The 20,336-nt window shown below is 38.2% G+C and overlaps 1 pseudogene; it reads right to left on the bottom strand.

Annotated features, from left to right (window-relative positions):
* Positions 1–366: 366 nt before the first annotated feature.
* The window catches only part of LOC148577701 (uncharacterized), a 35,238-nt pseudogene continuing 15,268 nt past the window's right edge, over positions 367–20,336 (bottom strand).

Genomic DNA, 20,336 nt, shown 5'->3' with positions numbered 1-20,336 from the left:
CTCTTTTCTTTGTTTCTCCATGGATGTTGAACTTGAACTTAATTTGCATTACTAGATATTTTGTCACTCTTTTACCATTGTGTGAAGTTTATGTGGTGATTGATGTTCTATTTTGGGCTTTAAATTGGTTTAGTATTTCATAATTGCTCATTGCTTGATTATTGCACGGTAAGTGTTCGAGGGAATGCACAGCTACCATTTTGGCTCATTTTAGTCTTACACTTTCAAATTCGTGCTCCCTCCTCATTCACTTGCTTCCTCTTAAATGCATTGAGTCTAACTTATGTGCTTAAGGTTCATACTTGCCAATCCCATATTAATTGAACATGACTTGCTTTTTACTAAGGATGCTTGAGAATACTCTTCTCATGCCTTTGCATGCCTTACTTTCTCTTGCATCACATGCCAAGTGATATAACCCTTGCTTTCATATTCATCATGGGCATGACAAATCACTTGCATGTTTTCATCAATTTGTTTCTTGGGTTTGATGTTTTCCTCCCTCCCCTTTCTTTTTAGGATGGCCACCAAGAAAAGCAAGGAGGTAGCTTCGAGGAAACCAGCCACAAAAAGGGTACCCCAAGGATCAAATTCTAAGGCGCGTTCTCCAATAGGAGCCAAAACCTTATCAAAGAACAGAAAGACACCCGCTCCTTTTGATGAGGATAACAAGGGCAAACCGGCACGAGACTCTTCAAGGTTCCCCAACCGCTTTTGTGAACTCAAGTTCCCTTCCATAGCCGTAAGGAACTATCATCCTGAGCATTTGCTCGCTCCGCCAGACAAGATTGCTCCTTATATTCTACCCCGTATCGAAAAGCGAGGATGGGAGTTTCTTTTGAGGAAACCAAGGGAAATCAACCTCTCTTGGGTGGAAGAATTTTACACCAACTACCACCTTCCCTCTCTTCAATCGGTATACATGCGCCGTAAGCAAGTCTCAGTTTTAGAAGAGGCTATTCAGCAAGTACTTAATGTTTTACCAGTGCCAAGTGCCATGGATGGCTACCAAAAAATTCTACGTCAGCGTGAAGAGTATGGATTCGATTGGGACTCGATACTCCGAGTCGTTGCTGAGCCAAAAACTTTTTGGATCCAAGGTTGACAGCGAATGAGGCCCAAGAGTATCAACGCTCGCTTCCTCACTGTGGAAGCTAGAGCCTGGGCCCAGATCCTTTCTCACTATGTGCTACCTAGCACTCACAGGTCGTCCATCACGGCGGACCTTGCCTTGCTTGTTTGGTGTATTCTCACGGAAAAGCCGGTGAACATCCCACCTCTTGTCAAGCAAGCAATGAGTCAAGTTCACGACCGGGGTAACCTGCCATTTCCAGCTTTGATATCTGACTTAGTTGCTGCTGCGGGTGTTTCTTGGGAAGCCAAGGATAAGAAGATCATGGTTCCGGCTAAGGGCGATGTGGTCCCAAGCGGAAAATACCTATATCTTCCCATGAACAAACCAAGCCTTGACATGGTCCCGCCACTTCTTCTTCCTTCGAGCTCATCACCACCACCACTGAGATCCACAGATCAAAGGATAGAAGATCTTCACCGGAAGCTGGATAGGTATGAGCGGCGCAACCACCGCCGATACACCCACCTCAAGAAGATTCTGAGTCGTGTTGCCCCGAGCATGGAGGAACCTGAGATATTCACATCTACCTCGAACCCAAGCGATGGAAGTTCTGATGGAGGGGATAGTGAAAGCTCCGGTCCCGACCGTCCTTTGAGTATTATTCGTAGCACGGAGGACCGTGCTAATTTCTAAAAGTGTGGGGAGGTCGTTCGACCGATCTCCATGGGTAACACTCTCTTCTCTTCAATAACCATGGATTTATCTTGTGCGTAGATGTTAGCATATTGCATGCGTAGTTAGTTTTTCTTGTAAATACCCTTGCATGGTAGTTAGCTTTAATTAGGATTACTTGGTCAAAGCAATAACTTTCTCCCCAAGAAACTGTGTTCTGGGTGACCTACCAAAATTTTGAAAATTTTCGCAGTGAACTTGCTTTAAGAATGTATTTTGGAACATAGTGATTGAGTTAAGAACACAAGCATGAAAGTTTTGAGCCTATTGCATGGTTACATCTTTTAACCATTATTTCCATTCTTGTGTGCATATCTCTCTCTCCATGAATGTGATCCTTGATTTGTCTAATTCTATATGTCCATTGCTTTATGTATGAATGCATTTGTGTGATTGAGGCCATCATTTCAATAGTCACTTTTCCCAAATAGCCTTAACCCTTATATCTACCATTGCTAACCAATTTTGAGCCTTTGATAAACCCTCTTGTTCTTAAATGGAGCACGTCAACAACCCTAAGTGAAAAATCATGAATGTCCCAGAATTTGAATCCTTGATTAGCTTAGGTAAGTTAGGATGTGTATCATTCACATAGGAGGGGTATACTTTGGAAATTCGGGTAGATATATAGGCATGTAATTGTAGTATAATTGAAAACTCTAGGATTTTGGGAACATACTCATGTGCTAAATGATTGCACCGTATGCATTGACACTTTAGTTCACTAAGAAACCCCAAGGAAAAGGGGATGATGATAATGTCATATATACAAAAAAAAATAATAAAAAAAAATATATATATATATATAAATATATATAATATGCCCCAAGATAAAGTAATAAAAACAATGCATATAGTAGGTGGACTGAAAAGAAGGCATGAGTATGCAAAAGGGTAGAAATTCAAGGGTAGCTAGGAATATATTGTAGTTGTATAGGTTGTTTTAGGTGTCTAGTGGGATCCGAGGTTGATCAAGGACTCAAATTTTAAGCCCACTTAGCTATATACATCCTTACCTTCACCCTAGCCCCATTACAACCCATGAATAAGACCTCGTGATACTTGTACGCATGCATTAAGTAATTGTCGATTGATTAAATGAAAGACAAATCTTGGAAAGCATGATTAGGAGGAGATTGAGTGACGAACCCTAGACACTTGAGCGAATAGAGCGGATACACTTCCGATGAGGGTTCAATGCTCAATGCTTGTTCCCAGCTTTCACAAGCGTTCGTTTAGCAAGTCATATGCACTCTTTAGTGATGTTCAGTTTGGTAGGATTCGTGAATTGCATACTATCTTCACCCTATATGCTCACATGTATTCTTGAAGGATGGATTCACTTTTGACCAAGTAGGTAGATGACTTTACATTAGTTACATGCATCCGTTTAGATACTTAGCATTTCATAAACCCTTTCCCATCATAATCTTTGGTCTTTTTATTTTTAAGCATGAGGGCATACTTGGTTTAAGTGTGGGGAGATTTGATAAACCCCGATTTCGTAGTTTATCTTGTGCTTATTTTGGGGAATTTTATCAATATTTTTCACACTTATTCACAAGAAATGCATGGTTTTGTGTTCACTTCCCAATATTGCTCTATGATGAAAAACATGCTTATTTTACCTTAAAATTGCCATATTTTAACCCTCTTCTATTGTCATTCGATGCCGTGATATCTGTGTTGAGTAATTTCAGGAATTATAGGTTAGGAATGACTTAGAAGAGAGGGAGAAAGCATGTACAAAAAAGGAGGAACATGAAGATTGAAGTCTTGGGAGCAGCAGCATCGGCGTGCCCGCGCACTCCACGCGCTCGCGTGGATGGAACTGACTAGAAGCGGCGCGCAAGGATGGACGCATCCGCGCAGATTGGAAGATTTCTATCGACGCACACGCGCACGCACACGCATGGCGCGCGCACGCATGGCGCGCACGCGTGGGAAGCTGCACGTGACCTCATTAAGAGAAATCGTGCCTGGCGATTTCTGAGGCCAAGGAGGCCCAATTTCAAGCTGTTTCTTCATGGAAAAGACCCAAGGATGCTAAGAGGGAAAGGGGGGAGAACTCATTAGGACACTAGGACATAATTTTAGTAGTTTTTTTGGTTCTTGGGTGATTCTAGAGAGAAAAACCCTTGTTCTTCTCTAGATCTAGTTTCCATTTTGATTTTTCCTTGTTGATTTGTGAATTGGATTTTGTTAATTACAGTTTTAATTGTTCAATTTAAATTCCTTGCTACAATCTTTCTTATATCTAGTGATAGTTTTATGATTCTTGCCAATTGTCATTTTACCCATTTTATGAATGTTGTGGATCTTGTTTTGTTGATGTTACATTGATGATTTCTATGTTTATTCTGGTTGATTGTTTGATTGTACATTGGTAATTGTTAGTGGGTTTTTGTAGAATTCAATTTAATTGATATTTTGAACATGTCTTTTGTTAGTGATTACCAAGTGTTCGATGAATTGTTCACTTTGATTATGGAGTAGTTCCTTCTCACTCTTGGCCTAGGTCAAGGGAATTGGGTAAACTTGAGTCATTGGGTCTAATGGATTTGATGATTTTGGAGCCCTAGGTGGTCAATTTGATACTCATTGACGCCAACCCACTACTAATCTAATTAGTAGGTAGGTTGGGAGTTATGGGTTGATGTGATCAGGGCTATTTGACGTACTTCAAGTCTAGGAGTAGACATCACGTACTTAAGACTTGAGAGTAGACTTAATGAGCTTGGTTCTTCATAATTGTCAAGATGTAGTCGTTGGACAAGGATTGTGATCCCAATTCCCATGCCTAGCCAAGAGTGGTTTTTGTCATTCATATTCGAAAACCAATTTCCAATTTCAATTGTCTTAGTTATAGTTATTCGTTTAGTTTAAGGTAGAATTAAGTAGAATATTGCTTGTTCATTGGAATTGCTTAATTTTGCTTACGTAGTTGAATTTGTTTATTGCAATTTAAGATTACTTGCTTGTTAAGTTTTTCCATTTATTTTCATGTTCATAACTCACAACCCTGGATTTCTAACCAATGTCGAAGTACATGTTTGCCCATTCCTTGTGAGACGACCCAAGGTTTGAATACTTCGGTTATTTCTATTGGGGTTGAACTTGTGACAACCAAATCCCTCTTCTAAATTTGACCTCCCAAGAATTATTGTTGGTAAAACCTAATTATGGGATTGAGATGCTTCTTCCATGTAAATTGGAATTAGGTGCAGTAAAGTCACCAAGCATCTTCCATACATTATTATTATTTTCGGCTGCCATCTCCTCTTCCTTTTCGAAAATTTTTGTAAGGTTGTCTCTGGATTGTTGTATTTTAGCTTCTCTTAGTTTCCTCTTCAGAGTCCTTTCAGGTTCTGGATAAGCTTCAACAAGAATGTTCTTGTCCTTGCTTCTGCTCATATGAAAAAGAAGGGAATAGAAAATAATAATAGGGATCCTTTTCACCACAGTATAGAGGTCCCCTTGTGTGAGTAGAAGAAAAGAAGAAAAAAAATAAAGAAGAGAAGAATTCGAACTCAGAGGAGAAGAAGGGGTTCGAAATTTTTTTGGTGAGGAGAAGTGTTAGTAGATGAATAAATAAATAGAAGGAGATGAGAGATAAGGAAGGAATTCGAAAATTAAAAATAAAATTATTTTAAAATTAAATTTAAAATTCGAAAATTAACAATTAAAATTAAATTAAAATTAAAACAATTAGTTAATTAAAATGAAATTTTGAAAAAGAGGGAAGAAATTTTCGAAAATTAGAGAGAGAGAGTTAGTTAGGTAGTTTTGAAAAAGATATGATTGAAACAAAAAGATATGATTGAAATTGAAAAAGATATGATTGAAACAAAAAGATAAGAAAGATTAAATTTTGAAAAGATAGGAAGTTAGAAAAGATTTTGAAATTAATTTTGAAAAAGATATGATTGAAACTTAATTTGAAAAGATTTGAAAAAGGAATTTAAAAGGATTTGATTTTGAAAATTAAAGTTGATTACTTGACTAACAAGAAACTAAAAATATATGATTTAAAATTTAAAGATTGAACTTTTCTTACTAGGCAAGTAACAAACTTAAAAACTTTTTGAATCAATCACATTAATGGTTAGTATTAATTTCGAAAATATGAAATAAAAATAAGAAAAAGATTTTGAAAATAATTTTTTGAAATTTTATAGAATCATAAAAGAAAAATGAAAAAGATTTGATTTTTGAAAAAGATTTGAAAAAGATAGAATTTTTAAATTGAAAGTTTGATTTGACTCATAAAAACTAGATTTTAAAATTTTTTGAAAAAGTCAACTCAAATTTTCGAATTTGATGAGAAGAAAAAGGGAAAGATATTTTTTTTATTTTTGAATTTTTAATGATGTGAGAGAAAAACATAGAATTGACACAAAACATAAAAATTATGAATCAAAACAACTAATGCATGCAAGAACACTATGAATGTTAAGATGAACACCAAGAACACTTTGAAGATCAAGATGAACATCAAGACTTATTTTTGAAAATTTTCAAGAAAAAAAAAACATGCAAGACACCAAACTTAAGGATTTTTCTTCTTTAGACATTAATAATTCAAGAATGCATATGAAAAACAAGAAAAGAAACAAAACAAGAGAATATGAAGATCAAACAAGAAGACTGTGCAAGAACAACTTGAAGATCATGAAGAATACAATGCAGGAAATTTTCGAAAATAATTTTTTTAGAAAATTAAAAAGATGCAATTGACACCAAACTTAAAACTTGACTCTAGACTCAAACAAGAAACACAAAAATATTTTTTTGTTTTTTTTTTTGCATTTTTCGAAAATAAAGAAATAAAAAAAAACTTAAAATTAAAATAAAATTACCTAATCTGAACAACAAGATGAACCGTCAGTTGTCCAAACTCGAACAATCCCCGGCAACGGCGCCAAAAGCTTGGTGTGCAAAATCGTGATCGTTCCTTCCTTGGTAACGGCACTAAAAATTAATTACGCACATTCATGTTCTTAATTCTGTTTCACAACTTTGTACAACTAACCAGCAAGTGCACTGGGTCGTCCAAGTAATAAACCTTACGTGAGTAAGGGTCGATCCCACGGAGATTGTCGGCTTGAAGCAAGCTATGGTTACCTTGTAAATCTCAGTCAGGCGGATTAAACTGATTTTATGAATTGATGAGTAAAAGATAAATAAAATATAAAATAGGATAGTGGTACTTATGTAATTCATTGGTGAGAATTTCAGATAAGCGTATAGAGATGCTTTCGTCCCTCTGAACCTCTGCTTTCCTGCTGTCTTCATCCAATCATTCCTACTCCTTTCCATGGCAAACTGTATGTAGGGCATCACCGTTGTCAATGGCTACATCCCATCCTCTTAGTGAAAAAGGTCCAAATGCTCTGTCACAGCACGACTAATCATCTGTCGGTTCTCGATCATACTGGAATAGGATCCATTGATCGTTTTGCGTTTGTCACTACGCCCAGCACTCGCGAGTTTTAAGCTCGTCACAGCCATACCTTCCCAGATCCTACTCGGAATACCACAGACAAGGTTTAGACTTTCCGGATCTCAGGAATGGCCATCCATGGGTTCTAACTTATACCACAAAGACTCTAATATCTCGGACTCAGTCCCCTGTATTAGATATCTAAGAGATATCCATCCAATCTAAGGTAGAACGGAAGTGGTTGTCAGGCACGCGTTCATAAGTGAGAATGATGATGACTGTCACGATCATCACATCCATCATATTGAAGTGCGAATGAATATCTTAGAAGCGGAATAAGCTTAATTGAATAGAAAAATAGTAGTACTTTGCATTAATCTTTGAGGAACAGCAGAGCTCCACACCTTAATCTATGGTGTGTAGAAACTCTACCGTTGAAAATACATAAGTGATGAAGGTTCAGGCATGGCCAAATGGCCAGCCCTCACAAAAGTCTAAGATAGCATAAAACTGATCAAAGATCCTTAAATACAATAGTAAAAAGTCCTATTTATACTAAACTAGTTACTAGGGTTTACAGAGATAAGTAAATGATGCAGAAATCCACTTCTAGGGCCCACTTGGTATGTGCTTGGGCTGAGCATTGAGCTTTATACGTGTAGAGGTCTTTCTTGGAGTTGAACACCAGTTTGTAACCTGTTTCTGGCATTTAACTCCACTTTGCAACCTATTTCTGGCGTTTGACTCCAGAATGCAGCATAGAACTGGCGTTCAATGCCAGTTTACGTCATCTATCCTTATTCAAAGTATGGACTATTATATATTTCAGGAAAGCCCTGGATGTGTATTTTCCAACGCAATTGAGAGCGCGCCATTTGGAGTTCTTAAGCTCCAGAAAATCCACTCTGAGTGCAGGGAGGTCAGAATCCAACAGCATCTGCAGTTCTTCTTCAACCTCTGAATCTGATTTTTGCTCAAGTCCCTCAATTTCAGCCAGAAAATACCTGAAATCATAGAAAAACACACAAACTCATAGTAAAGTCTGGAAATGTGAATTTTAATTAAAAACTAATAAAAATATACTAAAAACTAACTAAATCATACTGAAAACTATGTAAAAACAATGCCAAAAAGCGTATAAATTATCCGCTCATCACAACACCAAACTTAAATTGTTGCTTGTCCCCAAGCAACTGAAAATCAAATAGGATAAAAAGAAGAGAATATACTATAAATTCCAAATATCAATGAAACATAGCTCCAATCAGATGAGCGGGACTTGTAGCTTTTTGCCTCTTGAATAGTTTTGGCATCTCACTTTATCCATTGAGGTTCAGAATGATTGGCATCTATAGGAACTTAGAATTCAGATAGTGTTATTGATTCTCCTAGTTTAGTATGTTGATTCTTAAACACAGCTACCTTATGAGTCTTGGCTGTGGCCCTAAGCACTTTGTTTTCCAGTATTACCACCGGATACATAAATGCCACAGACACATAATTGGGTGAACCTTTTCAGATTATGACTCAGCTTTGCTAAAGTCCCCCATTAGAGGTGTCCAGGGTTCTTAAGCACACTCTTCTTTTTTGCTTTGGACCTCGACTTTAACTGCTCAATCTCAAGTTTTCACTTGACACCTTCACGCCACAAGCACATGGTTAGGGACAGCTTGGTTTAGCCGCTTAGGCCAGGATTTTATTCCTTTAGGCCCTCCTATCCACTGATGCTCAAAGCCTTGGATCCTTTTTTATTACCCTTGCCTTTTGGTTTTAAGGGCTATTGGCTTTTTGCTCTTGCCTCTTAGTTTAAAGAGCTTTTGGCTTTTTCTGCTTGCTTTTTCTTTTTCTTTTTTTTTCTTTTCTTTTCTTTTTTTTTTTGCAAGATTTTGTATTCACTACTTTTTCTTGCTTCAAGAATCATTTTTATAATTTTTCAGATTATCAAATAACATTTCTCCTTTTTCCTTATTCTTCAAGAGCCAACATATTTAACATTCATAAACAACAACTTCAAAAGACATATGCACTATTCAAGTATTCATTCAGAAAACAAAAAGTATTGTCACCACATCAAAATAATTAAACTAGTTTGAGAACGGCGTCCAATCCTTCTGGAACAGGGGGAAGACCTAGAGCTCTTTGAATGGCCTCTTCTGTAATGGGGACTTGCTTCTGATAGACAAAGACAGACTGCAGGTTTGGCAGGTGGAAGTTGGAGTAGAATTCGACTACCCAAGAAAGATTGACCTGCCTCGGCTGTCTCTGTATGAAACCCCATTGTCTTTGTGCAATTTGCGGCTCAACAAAGGTAGCAATATGGTTTGGGAGGAGAAGAAAGTATTCGTTGTTGTAACTCCTTTCTGCCAGGATGGGGAGCATCTGCTCACAGTAGCGATTGGGAAATCGCGCAGTGTCCTTTGCTGGGAAGGCTTTTTCTTTATCATCAACCTTTACAAACCTCTTAGTTCTTTTTGTTGAGGGTTGATAAACCACCATTTTATGGTTTATCTTGTGCTCAATTGAGTGGATTTTATCAACTCTTTACCCACTTATTCATAATATTTGCATGGTTTTATATTTCCTTCCTGATTTTGTGCTTTGATTGAAAACATGCTTCTTTGATCTTATATTTGCTTATTATTAATCCTCTCTTATTACCATTAGATGCCTTGATATGTGTGTTAAGTGTTTTTAGATATTATAAGGCAGGAATGGCTTGGAGGATGGGAAGAGAGCATGCAAAAGTGGAAGAAATGCAAGAAGTTGGAGAAATTGCTAAGCTGTCCAGCCTGACCTCTCTGCACTCAAACGGCTATAACTTTAGCTACAGAGGTCCAAACGACGCGGTTCCAGTTGCATTGGAAAGCTAACGTCCGGGGCTTCGATTTGATATATAATATGCTATAGTTCCCCTGACGCTAGGTGACACGACCACGTGATTCATGCGGCCGCATCGCAGTGACGAAAATCAGCGCATTAAAATTCGAAACCAGCGAATTCTGGACTGTTTCTGACCTAGTTTGCGGCCCAGAAAACACAGATTAGAGACTATAAAGTGGGGGAATGCATCCATTCACAAGGGGGCTCTCATAATTCATAATTTTAGGAGTAGATGTAGTTTTTAGAGAGAGAGGTTCTCTCCTCTCTCTTAGGATTAGGATTTAGGATTTCTCTTAGTTTTAGGAGTGACTCTCAATCCCAGGTTCAACGTTCTTTTACTTTATATTTATCTCTTACGTTCAGATACTTTAATACTTATATTAGTTATGTTGCCTATTTGGCTTATGCTACATTCATGTTATGATTTTCTTAATTAATGTTATTTGAGGTAATTCAGATTTAAGATTGCTTTGCTCTGTTTAAGATTGCTTTCAATTTAATTTAGATATTTTTCTCCCTTTTGGCTTTGGTTAGGTAATTGGTAACACTTGAGTTGTCAAACTCAAGAGTGGTTGAAATTGGCAGATTTTGCTTTAGCTAGGATTACTCTCACACTAGTCTCTCCACAGGGATTGACTAGGACTTGAGGATCAAGCTAATTAGTCCACTTAATTTAACTAAATGGGATTAAAAATCCAATTCTCATCACATCTGATAAGGATAAGAAGGACAGGATTTCCGGTTCTCGTACCTTGCCAAGAGTTTATTTTACAGTTATTTATTTATTTTTATTGCTCGAAAATATACCTGTGCGCATTGCCCAAACTTCCAAAACCCCCAATTTACAATCTTCATAACCAATAATAAGAACATACTTCCCTGCAATTCCTTGAGAAGACGACCCGAGGTTTGAATACTCGGTTATCAATTTCAAAGAGGTTTGTTACTTGTGACAACCAAAACATTTGTACGAAGGGATTTCTGTCGGTTTAGAGGCTATATCTACAACGCGACTATTTTTATGACATTCTTTACTGGTAAAAATCCTAACGTCAAAATGGCGCCGTTGCCGGGGAACTGCTAACGTGTGCCTTATTATTGGTTATTGTATATATTTTTCTTTCGCTTGTTTATTTATTGTTGTTTTTCCTTTTTATCTTTATTTGCTACTATGAACTCTCACCCCTCTCGCTTTGAGTATGGTTCTAATATTGTTAAAGGAAATAGAAGTTACAGCAGGAATGTGCATCAAGGTCAGACCAATCAAGGATGGATGGAACCAAGAGGATCTAATCAACCCTTTTGGCAGCAACACCCTCCGAGATATCCTGGACAAAGACCATTCTACAATGCATACCCAGCTGAAAGACATGGTAGACAACCTTGTAACTACCAACAAGCCCCACCCTGTGCTTATAAACCAACCTTTCAACATAACCTCGAACCACCACACTCACAAGGTTCTCTTCACCATTCGCCACCATATGATCCTTCCTTACCCCAATACCAATCCAATCGTTCCCAATCACCACCACTTTCCTTTGTATCATGTCCAAGTCCAGCAACCCGAGAAGCAGAGGATCGCCTTAAGGAAACAGTAAGAAAATTTCACACAACCATTCAACAACTGGAGCAAGTGATAATTCAATGGGCTTCTGAGCGCTTAAATACACAAGGATCAGCCACAGCTCCATGTGGACAGCCCAATGAAGAGCATAGCATGAATGAGATACCAGAAACTCCAGTGGACAAGACAGAGAATGAATTTATACTAGAACAATTAGAAGAAGCTGTCTTTGTTCAAGAAGAAGAGTTGGTTGAAGACCTAGGAGATGCTGAACTTCCATGGGAATCCAGAATTGAGGAAAACTCCGTCCAGGATGCTACAGTTGATGCTAAGGAGGATACTGTACAATCTCCAAGACAAGTCGTTTATGGCGAATCAGACGGAATAATCCAAGAAGCAAATTCCCTTAATGATGATAGTCACAAGTCTAGCTCTCTTGGTGATGAACTTGCATCTGCAAGTGAATTCTCTGAGATTGAAGAATCTTCCCCAAGTGAATATGAAGATGATGCAGAGGTAGATTTCTCTCAACCTCCAATCTATGACTCAAGTGATGAGGAAGACATAGAAGACTTTGACCAGGACACAGATACAATTGAAGATCTTTGCAAGGAAGTGGAGGAATTCACAGAAGAGTACAAAGAAACGGAACTTGCAGAACCACCAAAAACACCTACCCCAAGGCCATTACCACCTAATACAAGCTTCAAGTGGGTACAACCCTTAACTTACAATTTTACTTATTCACTTGAATATGGTTTGCTTGAAACAGATGGCCAGCTTAGAGCTCTCTGCGGCTTTAAGAGTAAGAGGGAAATGGCTCGTACTCAGAGCTGGTGCACAAGGTTCAATAAGATTCCACGCTTCACCTCGAAGTACACGGATTGGTATCATGCTCAATTGCATGGATCACGGAAAACGTTTGGTCACCACGGTGAGATTCTACTTTTTAAACCGCCCGGATGGAAACATGTAGATCAAGACGGAGGTGGATTTAAAAGCAAGGCTTGGAATCCTGGACTCTATCCTGACAGTCGTAGTCCTGGGAGCCTGAAAATCTGTTTGGAGCTGCTCAGAAGCTTTGCATGCTTAGTTTGGGACCCCGGAGGCTATTGGCATTCCAAGCACTGGTGGAGATTTTTAGACAAATTTAAACATAAACCACCATAACAGGATACTCCTCCAATGTCCAACTTAAGGACTTTAACCAAAAGTGCTAGGTGGGAGACAACCTACCATGGTATGGTCGCTTCTTTTTCAATTTATTTCTTATTGATTGCTTTCATTTTTCCTTTTTCAATTTCAATTTATTAAACCTGGAATCATGCATAGCATTCATGTCAACCATTGTATTCTGCGTTTTTCATTCAAAAAAAAAAAAAGGGTGCACGACGCGACTGCACGTTCCATGCGATCGGGTCATACTGCGAAAAACACCACCCACGCGACCGCGTGACCCACGCGGCCACGTGATATATATATCGGCGTAAGGATCCAACAAACATAAAGTTAGGCTGGAATCGTGCGGCCCTTGTGCGTTTTGCACAAATTGGCCCACGCAATCGCATGGGTCGGCGTAAGGATCCAACGAACATAAAGTTAGGCTGGAATCGTGCGGCCCTTGTGCGTTTTGCACAAATTGGCCCACGCAATCGCATGCCCCATGCGATTGCATCACTTGCACAACACCAATCCCACGCGACCGCGTGAGCGACGCGATCGCGTCGCATGAATTGCACATCACCCTAAAAGGAGACAGAAAGTTGTGCTAAAATGGCGCTGGAGTCGTGCGTTTAGCACGAATTCCAGCGACGCGATCGCGTCATCCCTCTTTCCCTCCTCTCATGCGATCGCGTGCCTCACGCGATCGCGTCACTCCCATTTTCATCCCAACCACGCGACCGTGTGCCCCACGCGGCCGCATGGATTCGAAAATATAACCCCCCCAGCCCGTGAACCCTATTAGTCGCGCAGCCCCCCACCCCCAACCCTCTTCCCCCTCTCTGCTCCTCCTTCCTCCTTCTTCCTCCAGCACCACCCAGCCGCCACCAACGCCACAGAGCCCGTCTATCATCTGGTGCACCGCTTGTTCCGACGACTTGACCAGATAGAGTGTCACAACAAGCGGCACTATGAGCACCTAAAGATGATGATATGATCCGGTGACATCCCCTCCGAGCCCGACACACCATCCGAGGCATCTGAGGAGGAGGCGGATGCACCCGAGTCAGAGACCCATCCCCAGGAGGCAGCACCAGCCGCACCACAGGCAGCGGTCCCACATCAGATTGAGGCTGCGGATCTTGAGATTCCGATCCAGTCAGCACCTCCTCCACAGCAGCCAGACCCTCAGCCCACCACCACCACTGAGACTCCAGCTACCATCCCTCCCAGTGATGACACTCCTTCACACCCGGCTTGATTGAGCATTGGGGACGATGCTTCTTTTTAAGTGTGGGGAGGTCGCCATCTCTGGCGTTTATTTTGGTGAACCACTACATACTTTTTCTTTTATTTTGGATATTTTTTTGTATTTTTCTTTTTACTGTTATTTTCTGAGTACTTATACATTGCTTTTATGTATTTTTACTCTATTTTCTGTATTTTGCATCTTTAGTTCATATTTTAGCCATTTAGTTTATTTTAGTTATTTAGTTCAGTTTGCAATTCTGATTTATTAGTGGATTAATTAGTATAGTTTACCCTTTTTAGCATAAGATAGTATAGTTTGAATAGAAAAATATACAAAGGAAGTAAGCTAGGAAATTGAACATATCAGATTTAAATCCACAAACCTTATATATAGCATTACATGATGTAGTTAAGCTGACAACATTTCATCAAGGAGGAACACTAAAACTTTAAAAGCTACCCTAAATAATTTTTTTTATGAGAATAATGGGAATTTTTAACTAAACCTGCATACAATAAATAAATGATATATGATGCTTGAGTTAGAGAACACACAGCCTGTGAGTCTTGAGCTTAATTGTATGGTTGCATTCAAACCATAATTTCATTTCTGTGTGTTTCATTTCTTTTTATTCTAATGTTCTTTACTTTGCTTTAATCTATATGTCCAATTATAGAATATAGAATGCAGATACATACCAAGAGAATGATTAAGGCCATCATTTGATTTCAGCTCACTTACCCCAAATTAGCCTACCTTTTACATCACCCTTGTTAGCCCCCTTGAGCCTTTTAAAACCCCTTTATTCTATTTATCCAAATTACTAGCCTTAAGCAGAAAAACAAAAGAAAATCCCAAGTGAATCCTTGGTTAGCTTAAGATAGGTAATTACAAATAGAGTTAAATGTGGGAAACCTTTTGGGAACATGGATGATAGAAACAAAAGATAGAAAATTTAAAAGAAACAAAATAAATTTGGGAAGCATGCTCATGAGAAAATCTAACTGATTCAATTACCATGTGCATTAAAAAAAAATTTTACTTTTCAGCATTTAATAAAAGGGGATACAAAAATTCCCCAATGCAAAATAAAAACAATGCACATGGGATAAAAATAAAAAGTGAAACATGAGTATGTAACAAAAAGTGGGAAAATATGGGAGAATAGGTAAAGAAGTTTTGTTTTACTAAATATGTATGTTAGGTGAAATCTTAGTCTAATTAAGGATTCACTTGTTAGCTCACTTGACCTTATACATAAATCCTTACCTTTACCTTGACCCCATTACAACCTTAATTGAAGACCTCATGACTTTTTGGTATGACTATATTCTATAATTATTGATTGGTTAGATGAAGAACAAAGCTATAGAAAGCAAGAATAAAAAGAAAAATAGAGTGAATAAACCCAACAAACACTGAGTGACTAGAGAGTAAACACAAAATCCAGTGAGGGTTCTATAACTCATCAACATATATCTGTGCTTATAGTTACTAATTATTTTGCAAGTTTGTACAATGTTTTCTTTCCCATCTCATTTGCTAAAATGCTTTATTATTTAAGGGTTGGCTATATATATATACACATGACTCCTTGAGAATGTGAATTAACTTGACTACATGTAAGCTTTATATATAAGTGAATAATTTAGAGTTGCATAATGCATCATTCATTTAGGTAGTTGCATTTAAATTAGGTTGCATTGCATGACATTCCATCACTTTAACCTTAATTATTTACCTTGGATTTAGCATGAGGACATGCTAGTGTTTAAGTGTGGGGAGGTTGATAAACCCATATTTCATAAGTTCTTTTGTGCTTAATTTGAGTGATTTATTCAATCCTTCACCTACTTATTCACATTAATTGCATGGTTTTACTTTCCCTTCCTTATTATGTGATGTAAATGAAAAACATGTTTCCTAAGCTTTAAAATTAATTAATTTAATTACCTTTATTTCCATTCGATATCGTGATTAGTGTGTTGAGTAGTTTCAGATTTTCTAAGGCAGAATGACTTAACGGATGGAAAAGGAAACATACTAAAATGGAAGGAGAAAGCAAAACGGAGATTTTAAGGAAACTGGTATTCACGCGATCGCATGGACGACGCGATCGCGTGCCAAGCACGAATCAGCAGCGACGCGGCCGCATGACTGACGCGACCGCGCGCCTTAAGCAGAACGCACATGACGCGGTCGCATGACTGATGCGACCGCGTGGCAAAGAAAATCTCCGAATGACGCAATCGCGTGACCCACGCGGACACGTGACAAAGGCCACGTATCAGAATTTACAGAATACGCCCCCAGCGAATTTTGAAGCCCTTTTTGGCCCAGATCCAAGTACAGACAGCATAGACCAGAGGTTATAAAGTGTGGGAATGCACCCATTCAAAGTGAGCTCGCATATTTTACTTCTCAAGGATTTAGATTTAGTTGAGAGGGAGATCTTCTCTCTCTCTCTTAGGATTTAGGATTTCTTCTTGTTTTAAGAGTGACTCTCAATCCAGGTTTTATATTTCTTTGTTTTAAACTTCCCTTTTACTTTATTTATTTATTTCAGTATTTGAGTTGGCTATTTATCTTTATAATTGAATTTATGAATCTCTCCCATGTTGCAGACTATTATTTGAATTAATGATATTTGAGGTATTTTCAGTTTATGATTGTTCTCTTTGATTTAAGTTACCATTGCTTCCCATCTAAGAATATTTTTATTATTCCAGCAATTTTACTTTTTCTCCTTTTGGTGCTGGTTAAGAACTCAGTAACTCAACAGTTATTAAACTCAACATAATTGATAATCGTTATCTTGCTAATTGAGCTGAACTTAAGTAATCCCAACCTTTTCTTAGGAAATAAATAGGATTCAAAGGCCAGATCAATTAGTCCCTTGACTTTCCTTTGCCCTAGTAAAGGTTGACCAAGTGGAGTTTAGATTCAACTTTCATTATAGTTGGGAGAGATAACTATGTTGGACCTCTAATTTCTCTTACCTTGCCAAAAGTCTGCTTTACAGTATTTATTTATTTTAACTGCCATTTACTTTACTTGCTTCTCATCTTCTAAACCCCTATTACAACCTTTATAGCCAATAATAAGAACATACTTCCTCGCAGTTCCTTGAGAAGACGACCCGAGGTTTGAATACTCGGTTAACAATTTCTAAAGGGGTTTGTTACTTGTGACACCCAAAATATTTGTACGAAGGCATTTTTGTCGGTTTAGAGACTATATCTACAACGCAACTATTTCCATGAAACTCTTTACTGGTAAAAATCTCGACGTCAAAATGGTATGATCGTCCTTTTTCATTTTTATTTAGTTTTATTTGTTTTTCAATTTTATTTTATTTTGTTATATTGAACCTGGAGTTTTGCATCACATTCATAATAACACTGCATTCTACATTTTTCAGATTACAAAAAAAATAAAAAAAAAAGCGAGCACGCGACGCGACTGCATCAGCGACGCGTTCGCGTCGCAAGGAGATGGAAGATAATATTAATATAAACAGAGAGTTTCGCAGGAGCAGCGTTGGAGGCGTGCCAATGGCACAAATCACCCCACGCGACCGCGTCGCTGACGCGACCGCGTCATATGGGAATAATGGTCTCCCACGCGACCGCGTCACCCACGCGGCTGCGTGACCTGAAATCAGCGTAAAAAGGGTGTATGGCCGAAAGTTGATCTGGAATTGAGCTGGACCCGTGCTAGTAGCACAAGCCCTGCCGCGCGAACGCGTCACCCACACGTCCGCATCATATTGGAAATAAGGCCACCCGCGCGACCGCGTCGACCACGTGACCGCGTCACCCAGATTTTTGGCAAAAGAGTTTTGAACAGAGAGTTGTGCGACCGCGAGGCTGCACTCGCGCCACTAGCACAAATCAAGTCACGTGATCGCGTGCCCCACGCGTCTGCGTCACCCAACCTTATCGCGCACCACGCGACCGCGTCACCTACGCGACCGCGTCACCAGCGTCGCCCAACCTATCCAGATTAGTGCCAATTTTTCTATCTTCTCTTTTCTAATCATAATTTCTTCCTTCTCTCTCCTTTCTCACTTTCTTTTTCTTCTTCTCATCCTTTTTTCCTCTCATTTTATTTTACTTCATTTATTTGCATATTTCATTCATTTCATTATTCTCATTGGTGTTGAAGTTTTATTTGGATAAGTACCTTATTTTATTTGAGCACGTGGCTACTCGGAGAAGAGATTTGACAATTGACACTTACTTATGGTTCTCATATACATTTGGATTACATTATTTTCATCCCTATTTTAACTTGCACACCCAATGTATTTGGGATTATCATTCACAATTGTCATCATTACACATGCTCTTTAATTTGGCACATTTATTACTTGATGCTTGAGCTATGCTTTTCATGCCTATTATTTGCGTGTTTTTACCCTCTTGCATCTAATTATTTTAAATTGCCCTTTTTAATCTTTATTGTTGTCTTCCCTACATGTTGTAGCTACCATGTAGATGGACTATCATCTTTCCTTTGGCATTCCTTATCACTTGGAATTTCCTCCCTTCCGGTCTTAGTTTTCTATATTTCACACTCTTCCTTTTTCTTCTTCCTTAGGCATGGGTACCAAGAAAGGAAAAGAGAAGGCCACTGACAAGACACCAGCAAGGAAAGGAACCAAGAGATCCCCAACTAAGGCGCCTCCATCTATAAGCGTCCGTTGGAGCAACCCGTCCACATGCACATCTCAGCATGCACCGAGGACGGTGCAATCTTTAAGTGTGGGGAGGTCGATACCGATCTCCATGGGTTAGTTATTTCCTGACTCAACACCAAAATTTTTATTTTACTTGTTTGTTCATTGTTGCATTTGCATGTTTGATTGCATATTTGTTTGATTTTTTGCATATTTTACCACTTGGTTGAAGTAATATTTTCTTTTTCAAGAAACCTTTTAAGAGCATTTCACTAATTTGAATAAAATTTAATGTTACACTTGTTTGAAGAGATATTATACTGGAACATGGTTTAGAACTCGAACACACAAAACCTGTGAGATTTTTGAGCCTATTTGAATTGGTTGCATTTTATCAACCAAAATTCTGTTTTAGTGTGTATTTTTCTCTCTAAAATTGTAATCTTTGTCTTGCTTAATTCTATATTTCCATTATTTGATGTACGCATACACTTACATGATTGAGGCCTCTGTTTCACTGAGCTTAGATACCCATATGGCCTTACCTTTCATTATCCTTTGCAAACCAATTTGAGCCTATTATACCCCTTTGTTCTTTACTTTAGCACATCATTAACTCTAAGCGGAAAACAATAATTTCCTTAATTTGAATCCTTGGTTAGCTTAGACTAGTGAGAGTGCTCATGAATTAAGTGTGGGAAAAAATGGGTTTGGAAATATTTGGTTTGAGAATTGAGTATGTTAGAATTTTCTGAAAATGTGGAAAAAAAGAGAAAAAAAGGAGAAAAAGAAAAGAAAAAGAGCAAATAATAAAAGGGGACAAAAATGCCCCAAAGTAAATGTTGAAAACAATGCATATGAATTGTACTTGAAATTAGAATGCATGAATATGTGGAAAACATGGTTGATGGATAGTTAGATTTTGTACTGTGATTACATGGATTGTTTAAGTTAGGTGGAAAGTTTAAGTTAATTAAGGATTCAGATTTTAGTCTACTTGGCCAAATACAATCCTACCTTGACCCTAACCCCATTACAACCCTTAAAAGACCTCTTGATATGTGTATTTGTGCATTAAAATTATGTTGATTGTTAGATGAAGAGCAAGCCTTAGAAAGCAAGGTTAGTAGAGAATTAAGAGAATCGAACCATAAACACTTGAGTGATTAGAGTGTATACAGTATCAGTGAGGGTTCGATGCTCAATTCCTTGTTCCCTACTTTCATGAGCTATTTTCTTCTACAAGTCTATTTGTACTTCATTTTTATGATTTGAATTAGTGAAATCCAGTTCATATTTATTATTAGAGAACTTATTTACTCTTACCCAAGTAAGTAATAGAATTTAGCATGTAGTTGCATTCATAGGTTGCATTTCATACCATTCCTCTTCATTCCTTTATAGTTTCTCTTGAGCTTAGCATGAGGACATGATTTTGTTTAAGTGTGGAGAGGTTGATTAACCACTATTTTATGGTTTATCTTGTGCTCAATTGAGTGGATTTTATCAACTCTTTACCCATTTATTCATAATATTTGCATGGTT

Source organism: Arachis ipaensis, chromosome B1 (assembly GCF_059453495.1).
Source record: "Arachis ipaensis isolate K30076 ecotype BB chromosome B1, ASM5945349v1, whole genome shotgun sequence".
NCBI classification, from domain to species: domain Eukaryota; kingdom Viridiplantae; phylum Streptophyta; class Magnoliopsida; order Fabales; family Fabaceae; genus Arachis; species Arachis ipaensis.
The sequence above is the reverse complement of the archived record's forward strand: the minus strand, read 5'-3'. Positions and strand labels throughout refer to the sequence as shown.